Source organism: Eurosta solidaginis, chromosome 1 (genome assembly GCF_040869045.1).
Source record: "Eurosta solidaginis isolate ZX-2024a chromosome 1, ASM4086904v1, whole genome shotgun sequence".
Taxonomy (NCBI): domain Eukaryota; kingdom Metazoa; phylum Arthropoda; class Insecta; order Diptera; family Tephritidae; genus Eurosta; species Eurosta solidaginis.
In genome coordinates, this window is record NC_090319.1 from 88,121,290 (window position 1) to 88,135,572 (window position 14,283).

At 29.8% G+C, this 14,283-nt stretch overlaps 1 protein-coding gene across 2 annotated transcripts in view; it reads right to left on the reverse strand.

Annotated features, from left to right (window-relative positions):
* The window catches only part of rdx (BTB/POZ and MATH domain-containing protein rdx), a 559,722-nt gene that overhangs the window by 32,976 nt on the left and 512,463 nt on the right, over positions 1–14,283 (reverse strand). The window lies entirely within an intron of this gene.

Below are 14,283 nucleotides of genomic sequence, written 5' to 3' on the forward strand. Positions count from 1 at the left end.
GCTATGAAACATACTAAGTAGGTAGGTAAAGTGTGGGCTTGGTTTTTTTTTTTTTTTGCTGCGATGATCATTTCTATACGCTCGTGATGATCGATGTTAAGCATATTCTTTTTTTATTTCCATGGAATTTTAAAAAACATAACCGATAGTTAATATGAAGATGATTAATTACTTTAATTGTAGTATTTTGCAGTCTACAAAGGGCAATAAGCGACTGTCGGTCGCAGGAAAGTTCAATTCGTATAATTGATTTAAGGAAAAGAAAATAATATTTTTAGTACACTAAAAGAAAAAAACTGGTAAAATCAATCGAATCACCGGTCAATTCAACAAACGTTTCTGTAAATTTAGCAAATAGCTTTTGAATCAATTTCTGATTGAGAATTTCGACAGGCGAACCAACAAACCGGGGCTGTTGATATGACAGAGAGTCATAATAAGAAAATACTGAGCGCCGTGAGCGTAATCTTCTCTTTCAAATTGGCTGATGCATTTGCTAAATATTGACAGTTGTTTATTGTTGAAGTGATCAATGAAATCAGTTCTTTTAACAGAAAACCCAGTTAGATTGATTGAGAATCTGTTATTTTAACAGAATAGTGTTTCTGTTCTGATATGACAAATTTAATCTCTTGACAAACAAAAATCGGTTGAACTAATTATCATGCGGTCAATTTTACCAAATTTGCGTTAAAACAAAAAACCTGATTTGCTGATTTTACTAGCTTCATTTCATTCGGTGTACATACAAATATCTATCATACCTCATATCATCTATATGTACCGGTGTATATATTTTTTATTATCGCTTAATATAAATGTTACCTAACACTACACAGACCACCCATAATAACTCATACATATGCACATATGTACAAACATACTCATATTTAAAAGTAATATTTTTATAGCAACTACAATTTAAATAATTAATTACTTACACAAAATGAAAAGCCACACAATCATATTATTTCCAACAAATTAATGTAAATTTTTCAACGCCCACACAACTAACTTAGTATGTACCTACACATTAAATTTTTAAACGAAATAAGTGAAATTTTTTATATTTTATGTAACAAGATTTCTCTCTATTAGAAATTGATTAAAGAGGCCGCAAAATAAGTTTTACTAACTATGAAAAGTAATATGAAAGTAAAAATATGATAATTATTATTATGTCGTAATTTGGTTTTCAAAAATTTTAATTACTACATGCGATTTCTTTTGTTATGTAGGCACATGTACAAGCAGACTACTTAGCCAAGCAGGGTGTTATAGCAGCATTCTATGGTCCAGAGCCCTACTGTGGACTCACAACTGGGACAACTGGGAAATAAAGCAGTTCATACAACACTGGACTGAATGCCCAGAGCAAGAACAGAGTATCAGCCAAACTCATTCTGTTAAACAAAGAGGACCTACTCACTGTTTACTATACGCCACACTGTAGTATATGATATCACCTAAGTAAGTTAAATCTATTCTATACACAAATCTATAGCTTTTGTGAGCTGGAGGATGTAACGCCGGTTAGCATGCTCTGCGACTGCGTTGCTCTGGCACGGCAAAGACTCCCATCTTGGTGGCGTCACTCTTAATCCCTTCGTGTTATGGGGTGAAAAGCCTCAAGAGGTATTTGAAAACACAAATGTCACAGTGCAGTGAGGACTAATAAAAGCAACAATTATTTAGTTTATAAAAATGTATAAAACTTTTTAGATTTTCATAAGTTGCATTTTATTAATGCACTGATTTAGTTTTAAGTTTACTACTTCGAACTATTTTTTGTTTTTTGTTTATTAAAAAAATGTTTAACCTGTATTTTGTTTCACTTTTTCTTACAAAGTTATACTATATACATATTACGGTGGGTCGATTTGTATGGACGAAAGTTAACCGATTGGGCTCAGGAAAAAAAGTTCCATTAAAAAAATAATTTTCGAGCCTGCAAAATTTTATTTTGATTTTGATTTTTAAGGTTTTTTTCAAGATTTTATTAAATTTTAGTAGGTCATGAAAAAAACCTTAAAAATGAAAGTCGAAAAAAGTCCAAAAAATGAAATTTCGCAGGCTCGAAAATTATTTTTTTGGGTATGCGTAGTGGAACTTTTTTTCCTGAGCCCAAATCCTATCGAAAAACCGATGACGCGATATCGGTTAATAAATCGACCCAGTCTAAGACATATGTATATATATTTTTTTTAATTTTTAAAAGTTTGCAAACTATTTTCATATTTTTGTTGATGTATTTTTTTATTTAAAATACTTATTTTGATTTTTCTGTTTTAAATTTTTAATTTTTTTTTATATTAATTTTAATTAATTTTATTTAGTATTTTACCCATTTAATAAACTTTTCATTTTGTTCACATTTATTCGATTTTCCTTCCTATTTTTGATATAAAGTGAAAAATTTTTACAAAATTTGTGTATTTTTTTTGGCAATTTTTATTTATTTTTTTTTTTAAATGATCATTATAGTTTTGGTTTGTATATCGCAATAATTTAATTGCAATTCGTATTTTTAATTTGTTTAACTTTCTTGTTAGTTTTATCATACATTATTTTTCTGTACCCATTCATTTAATTTCACTTTTTATTCTTCATTATTCATATATATATATTTTTTTAATTTAGTTTGGTTTGCTTTTTTAGTTAATTTAGTTTTAATATTTGCATTTCATACAACTTTTTAATAATTTTTATTTTTTTAAATTTTTTTTTGTATAAAAAATTGTTGTTTTTATTAAGTTATTTTTCTTTTTAAGGTGTTTTTTATTTGTGCATTTCATATTTTGATTTTTTTGTTTTGTTTTCTAATCTGTTCATTTTTTAATTTAATTTAACTTGACTTAACTTCATTTTATTTTTTTTTCATGTCTTTAATAATCAGACCAATTCTAAATATTCTCGCGGAATTTTGTTCTCGCGGATTTTTTTATTCCCGCGGAAAAATTCCTCCAATTCTGTTCTCCTAGGGAGAACAATAATTGGAGAACAGGAATTTCGAATTTTCGAAGTCAGCTGTTTTGTCAATTGAAATTTCGTTGCACATTTCTTATTTTGTTTAAAAGATTGAAAAGTTTAATTATTGTTGCAAATTTGTTGGAAATTAAGAAATAAAATATAAACAATGCACAGTATTAATTGCATTTCATGTGGTATTCACTGAAATTAGTAATGAATTGGTTCCACAGCAACATCAACAGCGGAACATAAGAAGAAGACGGCCGCATAACACAAATCTGCCGGAGTTGCCTGCTTTCGTTCAGCAAAGCAATTTTCTGGCGGCCAAGTTAAGTTGAATTCCTACTTCTTCATATGTGAAAATCTATTTAAGCCTTATTAAAAAATCCTTGCACAATTTCTGGATGGCTGCATCAAATATGTATACCAAGAGCTCTACCGTTGCTTATGATATACTTTTCGACTTAAAATAAATATTGTGGTTGTTGTTGTTGTTGTATTAACAGTGAGAATATTGGGGTAGAATGTAAATACATATTTTAGCACAAGTTTGTACAAATAAGTGTTCTTTCTTAAAAGACCCAATTTCCTTTTAACTATTTTGATGCATTCCCTTTAATTTAACTAGTGAAAAAACTCCTATGAAATAGTAGAGAAATCTCCCTCTCCCTCACATTCATAATACCTACTTTTCTCCCATAACCGGTTTCCGCTTTTTCGAACATTGTTCAGAATAGGAGGAAAGGGAGAAGTGAAAAAACTCACAAGGAATTTTTATTTAGAATACGAGGAATGGGAGAAGGGAAAAAACTCGCACGGAATTTTCGTTTAGAATTGGGCTGATTATTTTATTTTATGTAGCTTATTTATTTTTTTTAACTTATTTTGTATTTTTATTTGGTTTTAATTTAGCTAACATTTTGTGTATTTTATTAAATTTATTTTTTTCAGTTGGTTTTTTAGTATTTGATGTTTTCCAAACCGTTTTTTCGTTAAACTGAAAATTGCTTTCAAATTTAAAAAGGATTTTGAATTAATGCTTTTAAAATCAACTGAAAATTTTGACTTTATTTTACTTTTTTAATATTAAATTTTTTTTTAACATTTGAAATTTTTTTAATTAATTAATTTTTTAAAAAATATTTTTTTTTAATTTATGTTGCATTTGAACTGAAATTTGGTATCAAAGCGAGCATTTGAGTTTAATTAATTATTAATTTGATTTTTCAATTCAATTTTTTTCTTTTTATAATTTTTTTCAAAATCACCCAAAAAATTTCATTGTTAAATATTTTTATTTTTTAGTTATAGTAATTTTTTGCATTATTTTGGATTTGAAAAGTTACTCTCCAACCGAAAGTTTTACTTTATTTAATTTAACTTAAATTTTTTTAATAAATTTTTTTTTTTGTAGTTTTTTCTAAAAGCCTTAACATTGATTTTATATTACAAAAGCAATTGTTTTCAATTAATTTTGGATTTGAACCAAAAGTTAACATTTAAGCGGAAATTTTACATCATTTTATTTGAATTTTTTTTTTATTAGTTTTGGTATTTTTTTGCCTTTTTTTCTAATTTCTTAATATATTTTTTAATTTCAGGTCATCTTAACTTTTAGTTTCAGTTCAAATTATTTTTACCAAAATTTTTCTATTTTATTAACCTGAAAATTGCTTTTCAAATAAATTCAATAATTTTGAAATAAAAAAAGTAAGCACACGACTTTACTTGATGAATATGACTGGAAGTTTTCACTTATGCATTTTCCCCCACACTCAAAAGTAATAACAACACAGTTGAAAACAATTACAACAACAACAATCTGTATCTACATAGGCATGTGAATTTTAATTCAAGATATCGCAGCTACTTTCCTTAAAAGCGACTTTTGCTGCTTATATCATCAAATAAAACTACGCTTGGTTATCCCCTTTCACAAAATTTCCCTCAAAAACAGCAGCATTGCATTAAGTAACATAAAAAATAAAACAATAATACTAAAATGCAAGTGGTTGTAAAGCAACAACAATGGTTATGTATGATAACTAAATGAAGGCAAAATGTAATGCCACCAACAAACACGCGACGATGATGATGATGACGACCGAAAGGCGAACTATTAATAAGAAACATTTTGCATTAATTAAGGGTGGGCGAAAAAAAAATTACAAAAAGTTTTATTACTTGCAAATGCAGAAAAACGAGTAAGATGTGCTAAAACAACAACTACAGTAGCAACGAAGCAAAAAAAAAATACAATAAATACTGCTGCTGCTGTCAAGTCAACAACTACTAATCACTAACATCAGTGAAAAAATAACAGTCATTTTAATTTAAATTAATTTCAGATTAGCAACATACAAAAAAATTACCAGAAAACATGAAAAAAAAAAATAAATAAATAAAAAAAAATGTTGTATTAAAAACGCCACAAACGCCAGCACCAAAAATGTAGTCAACCAACGTGACAGACGAGCGAAGAAGCATGATAAACACCAAAAAAGAAGTTTTATATAAAGAAGAAAAAAAGGAGAAATTTGTGGTGTAAAAACGAAATGAAGTGATCTGCACTTCCGGTTGAATATCTACACCCACTAACAGCAACAGCGACGAGCGTGATTAACGGCGAAAACGAGCGCACTTATAATACAAACACGAAAGTTTAAATATATAGGAAGATTGTACATGATCAGCAGACGATAAAAAACCAAAATTGTATAAACAAAAACTAAAAAATATGCTGGGTGCAAGCGGCTACTTTTGGTAAATGAAGCATGACTTCCTCAGTACCAGTACGAGCACATAGGGGGCACACTTTCGTGTCGACAACAAAGTGTCGAAAAAGCGGAAGGCGCAATAAAGTCAAAGACTTTAGCTTTGTATGAAAAATAAAACGAACAACAAAAAATTTTGAAAAATAAATTATTGCAATTAAAATTGAGATTTATATCAAATCCCATAAATACTTACATATTTTTGTTAAATTTGCATTTCTTTCAAATTTATTATGCAATTATAAACAAATAATAAATTTACATTTGAATAGCTCATAAGTAACAATTTAACTTAATATTTTTGTATATAAATAAATAAATAGAAATTAATTTAACATATTGTGCTTCCAATACGAATTTATTAAACAAATATTTAATGTTATGTTGGTTTTATTTTTTATTTGTTTAAAAATTAAACAAATATTGATATCGTGCAGTAAAATTACGTAACAGTCAGAAAATAATGCAGTTCTAGAACTAAATATTTCATAACACATGCTGTACCGATTAAACTTCGAAGTAGCGTTCCTGCAGAAACAACACCGTTAGAAATGGTGTTAGTAAAATCAACAAATAGGATTTATTTTTCGAACTAACAGACATTCGGTGAAATATATAGCACGATGGCTAATTAAACAGAGTTTTTTGACATTAAAACAAAGTTCAGTCATATCAACAGCTGGTATCAAGTTAACAACATTTTGTAAAAATTATATATTTGCAATCAACATATCTGATTCTTCCGTTAAAACAACTGATTTCATTAGTCATTTCAACAGCGAGCAACTGTCAATATTATACAAATACAACAGCTAATTTTAAAGAGAATTATAAACTCAAATCGTTCACTACTTTGTTCTTATTACCATCTTGCCACTTTGGTATTCTTATTCTGACAGTAATTATTGTTAAGTTAACAGCTCTATGACTTAACCTGTGTTGTATCAAAAGCTTTCACTGTCATTCTAATGTTGACAAAAATCTGTTATTTTAACCTTGTTTCCTGGTAGTCTTTGCCTGGCAGTAATAATTGTTAGGTTAACAGAGCTATGACTCATATATGTTGGATTTTTTTTTTTTTGTTAATTTGACTGTTGAATTGCTCAATTCAGAATCAACCATTTGTGTGAAGTTGATTTAACAACTATTTGCCACAAATAAATATTGACGGAAATTTCGGTTGAATTGACCCGTAATTCTTCGGTTGATTTTACCAAATTTTTTCTTTCGGTGAAGCTGTTCGAAATCAATTCCGTCGAGAACTGTTGAAATCGAATGCACGCGTATTGTTCGCATTTTAACGGGCCGTGAACGAGTTGCGATGTAATGTAATGGGGAAGAATTACTACACCTATTAACATCGCCATCATGGGGTATTGGGGTATAACTGGTACTGTCTTGAACAGGTCTAACTTTATTCTTGGTCTGAAAATGAAAATTTTTTTATCTTCGGTTAAAAAATGATTCGCAAAATTTCAGAACCAATGATTATGAATCAATTCAAACAAAAACAAACGAATGAGGAGTTCATAGGTAAGGGTCTCTTATTTGTTGTCATGGCATATCCCCCTAATTGCAAATAAATTGTCTATTGAGTTGTAATAAACATCGACTTGCCTTGCTTGATTTTGCTGCACTTAACTGCAAAGCTTTTTGTAGGAGATATCTTTTCAATAATTCATATGTAAATTAACGTCTCACTTTGATGGCGTTAAAAATGACGATTTCACTATTATGTAATTGTTTAAAAAAGCAAATTAAAATAAATACAATAAAAAAATCACTTATGCATCTATGGGGTTTTGTAAGTTTGCGGAAGTGATGCAAACACATTTGGCCCAAATAAAACTAAAAACCAAACCTTTTGTGTGTTGATGAAGAGTAATGAATATAAGTTCAGTTTAACAAATACTAAATAGTTGACCCGAAAAGATAATAAAAAAACTTTAAAAAAATAATAGTCAAAGTGAAAATGTTAAGCCTGGTGATTTTAGCAACAATGAATAGTTGACGTAACTTTTTCGAAAACGTCAAACAACAGCAGCTACATGGCATGCTAACTCAGCATTTAGAGTTAACTTAAGCAAATAAGTTTGATGAGATTTATCATTGTTTGCAGTTGTTAGTTTAACATTATTTATTTGTTGCTTCACAAGTTGCTATTCTTCACCTACCAGAAAGATAATAAAAAAAAAATGTTTGCAATTTTTTTTTACATTTTTTTTTATCCTTTTTCGATCACATTAAAAACAATAAAAAAAAAACAAATTTTTAACAACAGTTTTTTGAAACTTTAAATTTATTTTAAATAAAAACAATTATCAGTTTTGTTTTATACATTCTCTTTTTTAATTTTTTTATATACGTATTTTTCCTTTGTTAAAAGCCTTTTTTTAAGATAAAAATGTTCTGTGTGTTTTCGTGACAGTCCTCCTTTTTTGATTACATAAAAGCAATTTTGGAAAGTGTTTATTATACTCAGCGTGCTTTGCACACAGAGTATATTAATTTTGATTGGATAACGGTTGGTTGTACAGGTATAACGGAATCGAGATATATATGTATATATCAAAATTATCAGTATCTAAAAAAAATTTGATTGAGCCATGTCCGTCCGTCCGTCCGTCTGTCCGTTAACACGATAACTTGAGTAAATAAATAGAGATATCTTCACCAAATTTGGTACACGAGCTTATCTGGACCCAGAATAGATTGGTATTGAAAATTAGCGAAATCGGATGATAACCACGCCCACTTTTTTATATATATAACATTTTGGAAAAAACAAAAAACCTGATTATTTAGTAAATAATACACCTGATTGTTGAAATTTGACGTGTGGACTGATATTCAGACTCTTAATAAAAATTTGAAAATAATTTTTTAAATGGGCGTGGCACCACCCACTTGTGATAAAATCAATTTTACAAATATTATTAATCATAAATCAAAAATCGTTAAACCTATCGTAACAAAATTCGGCAGAGAGGCTGCCTTTACTATAAGGAATGCTTTGAAGAAAAATTAACGAAATCGGTTAAGGACCACGCCCACTTTTATATAAAAGATTTTTAAAAGGGTCGTGGACGAATAAAATAAGCTATATCTTTGCAAAAAATAGCTTTATATCAATGGTATTTCATTTCCCAAGTGGATTTATAATAATAAATAGGAAAAACTTCAGATTTTAAAAAATGGGCGTGACACAGCCTCTTTTATGACTAAGCAAATTTCTATGTTTCGAGAGCCATAACCCGAAGAAAAATTAACATATCGTAATGAAATTGTGTACACATATTTTCCTTATAGCAGAAAATATTTCTATTAAAAATGGACGTTATCGGTTAGAGACCACGGCAACTTAGATATAAAACAACTTTAAAAGGGTCGTAGTTTTGAATCAATGATATTTCACTTATGAAGTTTTATTGTAAGAGGAAATGGGGAGACATTTTTTTTAAATGGGTGGTGCCACGTGTTATGTAGAAAAGTAATTTTTCTGAAATGAAATGTACAATTAAAGTTCACGCTGAGTATATAATGTTCGGTTACACCCGAACTTAGACACCTTTACTTGTTTTCTTTTACAACTAAAAAGAAAACAAAAATAAAAAAATTTTGGATTTCGTTTAGAATAAAAACAACTTTTGTTATCAATCTTTTTTTTTTAAAGCTCAATATTTAAAATAAAAATTTGTGTTTTCACATTATTGTTCATATTCTTGTTTTCAAAACACTTTTTTGAAATAAAAATAGAAATATTCATATTTTTAACATAATAATTTTTTGAAAATTTGAAAAAAAAAAAATGTTATCAGATTTGGTTTTCAAGGGTCAAAGTACAATTTTTCATTTAGAGATTTTTTTAAAGCCATTTTTTAGGTAAAAAAGTTTGCCGTCTTTTTCGATAACATAAAACAATTTTTAAACATATTTAAATTGCTAACATAACTTTTTTTCAAAAATTTAAATTTTTTTATTGATATTAGAGAAAAATTGCAAAGTTTGCATACGGCGAATTTTTATTTGGATTAAAGAAATATTATTGGATTTATTATAAAAAGTTTTACACAATTATTTTTTTTTTAATTTTTGTACATGTTTTTTGGCCGATTTAGGATAAAAATGTGTTTTTTTTTATGAAAAGCTTTCTGTTAAGATAGCATAAGAAAATTACTCAAATTTGTTACATACATTTATTTTCAAAATTAAAAAAATAAACAATGCCAAAAAAATTTAATTTAGAATAAAATAAAAACAATTAACAGATAAAACAAATTATCGAAGTTTTATACCATATTTGTTCTTTCAAGTTTTTATTCATTAAATTAAAAACAATTATTATATGATGTTTTCAAAGCTTCCAGTTTTTTTCAAATTTAGTTAAAACATTTTTTTTTGTTCAAAGCTCTTTAAATATAAATGTTCCTACTGAAGGAAACCAGAAAAAAATAATGAAAAAGTTCCTAAAATTTACTAAATTATTCAAAAAGCACAAAATATTAAAAAAATAAAGTTCTGAAAAAATGTAAACGAAGATATATGAAAAATGCTTTAAATATTTAAAACTTGTTAAATAAGAACATTAAAAAAAAATGTTTAAAAAATATACATATAAAAAATTGTCACAGCTTTTAAAATATTTTTTTTACGTCTTGTTCAATTTGTACTATTATTCTTAAATGACTTCGACAAAGATTTTTTATTTAATTTGTTGAAAATTTGTAAATCAAATATCGTTTGTGTTAAGTAAAGATTACTATTAATGGAATATCCCAAAAAAAAAAAGATTCAAAAATTAAAAAAAAAATTCTGTGAAAATTAACTGTCGCACTTCGTTTATGCGTGACTGCGAATATAAGTAAAGTTGATTGATGTCTTCACGATCAACAAAATTGATTACTTGATCTGCTTGATCATTGGCTCCTAAAAAATTAATTGTCAACTTAAAGCCAAAGCGCACGCTTGTACCTAACTAAGAAAAAGCGTGAAATAAGCTGCGATCTCATCTAAAGACATGAGTGATCGCGTCAACACGATCGTTCAATACCTAAATTGTTTAAAGTCATTGCAACATAAATGAAAGTTTTTTATATTGCACACATTGGTGGTTTTATAATGAATAATGTGTGTTGTAAAAAATTTATAAGGTGATACAAACACAAGATTTTAATAGCACAAACTTAAAAAAAAAGTGACGAGAAAATAAATTCAAATTAGCATCGCATAAAACAGTAAAAGCGTGAAAGTTAGGGATTACGTAAATTGATCGTGTTGTACAAAGAAAAAAAAACTTTTTTAAAAATTTATATCTTCAAAAAAGGAAAAAAGGGGCACTACATAGGTACATGCACATTTGGCGCTTTCCCGCTATTGTTTTCACGCTTCAATAAGAGAAAAGCGTAAAAAGGGAGATTCGAAAAAAAAGAGTAGTAGTAAAATGTGCACAGCAAAAAAAAAATTTGATTGTGAAAAAGCGTGGGCACGACAACAACTTTTCACCAGGCACAAGCAAAAGAAACGCTTCCGCATCATGGCTCTTTCACTTTTGACTACGTCGCGACGGGCAAATAAATACTCATAAATACATTAAAGAGAGCAATATGTTATAAATTGGGCTTAACGGTACATAAGCGCGTGGGATGAGCTGCAAAAGTGATATTACCAAAAAAAAAAAAAAAGTTTTATAAACTCTTATTAAAGGACTGACAGAAACGGCAATTTCTTTTAGTTGTTGTATAATAGTTTTCACTAAATTTCGAAAATTCGTGCATAGCAGAAATAAAAAAATAAAAAACAAACGAAAAAAGTTAAGCAAAACAAAATAAGAGCAACAACGCTCATATCGTAAAAGGCAATGCGCATGCGCGCACAATAGTGCATAGCGCGCGTGAAAGTAGCTTTTTGTTATAGTTTAATTACAGTGTACGATTTTTAGATGCCGACCGATAAAACTACATTTTTTGAGCGATGTTGAGTATGTTTTTAAAATGATTTTTTAATGTTTCACTAATATAACATTTTTGATTTACTCCTACTCTTCCGCTCTTCTTGATCAAACATCCCAACGGATCACCTGTAAAGGTTTTTAAAGGCTTTAACCCCCGCTTGAGAACTTAGCATGGTCTCCTGAAAACAATTATATACATTGGGTCAAATGAGAGATTGGGAACGCGTATTTGCCAACCTTCCATTCAATTAGGCCATAGAGAACGTAATTTCAGTCCGAGTGTTGCCGCGTTGATCGGAATCTTTTCCACTCCGAAAAGAATAATGAAGAAATTACGTAACATTCGATAATTATACGTTACTTTGCCTATATAGAAGCTGGATTAGCAGAGGTCTGTAGAGACGTTCATTCCAACAACCTAAGGAGGAGTAGATCATCCCTTTAAACTGTCATTTATTATTATTATAATGCTGATCGGAAAGAATCTCGCGCATTCCGATGGCGGCATTTATAAAACTTAATAAACTTTAGTCTTGGTGCTTAGAGCGAAACTTGGGCTAGGTCTCTTCAGCCGGGCAGCACAGCAACCAACGAACCAGGTGAGAAACAAAGCCGCTCCAACGTCGTAATAAAGAGGATCCGTAACTCTTCCTTCGGAGCTGCCAGTTTCAGTCTACTTGGGTCCGATCTCTTCGGCCGGGCAGCACAGCAACTAACCAATCGTGGTAGAAAAGAAGCTATTTCAACGTTGTAATAAGAAAAGTTCCGCAACTCTTCCTTCGGAGCTTCCAGTTTCAGTCTACTTGGGTCCAGGCTCTTCGGCCAGGCAGCACAGCAACCAACTAGCCAGCGTAGAAATAAAGCCGCTCTAACGTCATAATAAGAGCGAATCCATAACTCTTCCTTGGCAGCTGCCAGTTTCAGTCTAATTGGGTTCGGCATCTTTAGCCGGGCAGCACAGTGACCTACCAACCAGGATGGAAATAAAGCCTTTCCAACCTCGCAGTAAGACAGGATCCGTAACTCGTCCTCCGGAGTAGCCAGTTTCAGTGCTGACCAGAATCTCCAAAAGCACAAATATTAGTAATATTATTTGTTACTTGCACTTATAAAAATGTTTTATTTTACGTTTTAGGCATAAAAAGACGTCATTAAAAACAGTTAAACAGAGCTGGTTGAAACTTATTTCTGCAACATGTTGCTAATGACGAAAAGAAAAATGGTGGCAGATAACAGTGTTAGTATGACATGTTCGTCTTTTTATGATAATCAATCTTTTGAACTTTGTTCCAAGTTTAAAGTCTGTAGTTGAGCATGAAATTAGTGTGCGGACTTCTAAAAAAAATTGACAGTTCTATCGCTTTCTATGGCATATAAATTGTTTCACCCTCTCTCAGGAACAACCGTGACTACGACTGAACAGTGATAGCAATGTAATATGACCTAAATTGCTTTTCGAAATCTTGTCCATTTATAGTCATAATCACAGATCCAATCACAACTCTCATCACAGTAGAACAATTAGCTGCTGTAATTGACGAATCCGCGATTTGATGCTACATGTCGCAGTTTATTGTGCCTAACATAAAAGGTGGCAGGTAGTTCTAACAACTGTCAAATCCATCTGACTGCTGAATTTCGATGCAACTAAGTGACTGCCAAGACAACGAACGATGAAGCGAGATTTTACAAGCTGCCTTCTAAGATATTTATAGAAAAACCTAGAAAAATATAAGCTAGCAAAATATTGGCCAAATTGGATCAGGAACGTTCTTGAAATGTTTGTTTTGTAAATACACCCCTGAAAATTATGGTTTAAATCTTAAACTTTTCGAGGTACAAATATGACCAAATTGTTATTGGTTTTAAATGCAGATCTTGCAAAGTTTAAAATGGAACGAGCTCATATGCCTGGTTTTGATTTTAAACATTTTCCTTTAAAATTTAGTACAGAAAGTTTTCATTTTATATGATATAGACTCAAAAATTTGAAAACCCGGTACGGGTAAAACTTTTTGTTTTTCATTTTAAACTTTTCATCGAAAATTGTACTTTTAAAGTGCCTGGATTAAATTAAAACTAAGATATCCTAGAAATTGATTGAAACTATTTAGTGGTTTCAAAATTAGTAAAAAAGCTTAAAAGCTGCAGTAAACTTTGCTAGGTTTAAAAAATAAGCTAAAACTTTTTAATTGTGTAGGGAAGATATGCCCTCTTCAGTTAGTATGCTGCTAAAAGAACATTTTTTTTTTGGTGCTTAGGTGTTGCAGAAGCTGCAAGGACTTTGAGAACGAGAAGAAGGTCGCATGTGGTCATAACAAATCGTACACGAGATGGTTGGGCTTGGTACCGGAACGTACCGGATCTGCATCCGGCAAAGGACCATGAACATCGGTAACACTCCCCAAGGCCTTCGGGGAGTGTCCTTATCGCTACAAAAACAACAACAACAACAGTACTCCACTGTCACTTCTAATTACCTATACTATATAAGAAATTTAAAATGTATCCGAAAATTTCCACTTTTTTAAAACTGCCACTATTTTTAGCAAATCTACCACTAATCAAACTTTTCCAGTTCGAACATTG